A 2,872-nucleotide genomic window follows, 5' to 3' on the forward strand; every position below is an offset into this window, starting at 1 on the left:
TTCCAAGGATCAGAGCTGAGACTTTTCTGCCTTACATGCTGGCTGCATTATAAAGCCTTAAAAGCACTAGCATTGTAGGTCATCAGCCACAAAAGAGTAAAATTGGGAGATGAACAGTGTCTTTTTCTCTCCTTACAGAGAAATGTACCATCTATGCAGATACCCAAAAATCAAACCAATTGCTTTGAGTTGATGCCAACTCACAGCAACCCTATAGGACAGAGTAGAACTGCCCCATAAGGTTTCCAAGAAGCAGCTGTTAGATTCAAACTGCCAATCTTTTGATTAGCAGCCAAACTCTTAATCACTGTGCCTCCAGTGTTCCAAAAATTACAGAAGCCTTCACAAATTTGCTTGTCGTCCTTGTGCGGGGGCCATGCTAATCTTCTCTGTATTGTTCCAGTTTTAGTATAAGTACTGTTTCACTTTCGTTTAGTATGATACCATTTCATTTTCAGTGAAATTTCACATGTATAAATACCTTATTATTCTTGCTTTACATTTCATACTTCCGTGTTTTTTTTTGCTTTGAAGATGCTGAAAATAATCTTTTTGATGATTCAGGGCAATCCCTTTTATGTGCATGAGATGTTTTGAATATATATGTGTGCTTTCGTATGTTCAAATGTTCCAGAGTCCTAGGTAACTATGTAATTCAAGGATTTTTTTTTTTTTAACTGTGTTTTATAGGTTTTTGGAGGCCTCTTTTCTTCCTCTTCAATACGAGCTTCCTTTAACAACTTTCTCATGTCTTCCTTCCCCTTTTAAACTTGCAACTTATGTTCTGATCTCTTTCAGCTGTCTTACAATTATTTCTTAATTAAAAAAATGATATGTCTTTAAAAGAAGACCAATGTAGACTAAGTAAATAAACTTTAATAATAGGACGTTGTGTCATTTATATTGCCTTCTTAAAGATGTTTGCTTATTGGGATATTGTAACACTGAAATTTTAATTTACTAAATAAATGTCTCCAGATAAGAGGAGTATTTACAGCAAATTTGTTGCTTTTCTCAATCTTTTGGGCTCTCTTAAAGCATAATCTAATGGATTTTGTTTACTCTGACAGATCAGCAAATTTAGCCCCAAAGTTAGCAGGAATATCTCTACAGTCACAGAGAGATGGATCTCTTATGGTTCTGACCTCCAGACAACCCTTCCCTGTGGTAATTAATTTCAGATTATTTGTGATTATAAAAAAGAAATTTACAAGCAGTTTATGTATAAGCCTATCAAAAAGCCGTGGCATCCACTAAGTGTATCTCAACCAAGAATGTACCACCTCTACATTCCTTTTTCCGCATGCCTTTATTTCCTTCAGCCTTTCATCCTGCTGAATTTCAAGGATTATTGACTTCTGTATGAGTAACAAAAATGTCAGGTCTCAGTATTATTCCTATAACTCATTGGAAAAGTTCAAAGCATCGGCCTGGACGTGGTCCAATCACATAGTCATTTATAAAGGGGCTACTGAGAGTTGCATCCTGGAAACTCTGATTCGTTTTCTTTTTAGAATACTATCTCCATGAATCCAGAAACATGGCTCTCTTTTATGCGTTCTTACAGACAATAACACCCTATCTAATTCAGCCTTTAAATTAATACACCTATTAAGCATCCTTAAGATGTTGTGGAAGGTATATAGAAGAAAAGATATTACTATAAATTTCCATGATTTTTGTTGTGATCATGAAAAATGATCACATATTGAATGAAAATTAAAAGAAGCTATGTATCATCCTATGTATCATATTTTTACTCCATTTATATTTTTAACATTTTGGAAAAATAAAACTATCCAAGCCAAGGTTAGAAACTCAGATTTGAATATTTTCTCTATTAAATGTATCATAAATCAAAGAAACATTTTGTATTATTCAACAAAACCCAATAAAATCACCAAATTAAATTTCTTAAGTAATATATAATGTTTTAGCCTAAAGTAATAAACACTTCCCCCCAAATTTTTACCTGACTTCAGGAAAAATTAAGTTGGTGAATGAGAAATCCCCCACTTCTGATCTAAGGACTTTGAGAGAGAAAGGCCCATAAGATTTTGGCCTGTAATGATGGACAGAGGCTGAAGGGGGAATACTGATTTGTTGATGGCACCTGAAAGCTGACCCTATTTCTTTGCTGTTTCTGGGACAGGGAAGATCCAAATTATAATCTAAGAATAGCATTTAGTACCTTGTTTTCTGTCAACCGCACCCACACTGAAAATAAGGATATTCTGGCCCACTGAAGTTTTCTATCCAGACAGAATTGAGAGAAGAGGACATTAATGAGGGACATTTGCACATTATTTTTACACCCACACATTCTCTTTATAGACTTCTAAGTTTCTGTGTCCACTTTTAAAAAGTGCTAATTATACTGACTTATATAGATGAGTTGAGAAATCGAAATGGAATACTATTATATCATCAGAGTTAGATTAGAAGTGATAATGCAACAGAGAAAGTTGCTGGTCTTGGAGAACTGAAACATGAACTCACACATAAGGATTCTATTGCTATATGCCCAGAACAGTTGTGTAAACAATCTTCTTTTATAGTCTATCAATGAAAAAACAAATAGCTATGGAAAATTTGTGTTTTCTTCCAAAGTGCAATGGTTAATGGCTTAAGGTTGGAAACAAAAGGAAAAGGCTCTGACCTGAAGAGGGGGATTCAGCAGTATTGGATGGAAGCAAGGCTCTGGGTTATGTTCAGGATCTTTGTGGAAGGCAATAGAGTCATGGGACAGGTGAGGCTAACAAGGCTGGAACCAACTGAGAGAGGGTGAGTCATTCTGCTTTGAGAATCAGAAAATAACTCTAATGTCCCTCTTTTCTCTTCTTCCTTCCTACAGATAATCTTTTTTCAAGAA

The 2,872-nt window shown here is 35.0% G+C and overlaps 1 non-coding gene across 1 annotated transcript; it reads right to left on the minus strand.

Annotated features, from left to right (window-relative positions):
* Positions 1-326: 326 nt before the first annotated feature.
* On the minus strand, positions 327-428 carry LOC126061255 (U6 spliceosomal RNA). The gene has a single exon (XR_007513734.1). It is a non-coding gene; the product is annotated as a U6 spliceosomal RNA (small nuclear RNA).
* Positions 429-2,872: the final 2,444 nt, after the last annotated feature.

The sequence above is a fragment of the Elephas maximus genome, chromosome 17 (assembly GCF_024166365.1).
Source record: "Elephas maximus indicus isolate mEleMax1 chromosome 17, mEleMax1 primary haplotype, whole genome shotgun sequence".
In the NCBI taxonomy this organism is placed as follows: Eukaryota; Metazoa; Chordata; class Mammalia; order Proboscidea; family Elephantidae; genus Elephas; species Elephas maximus.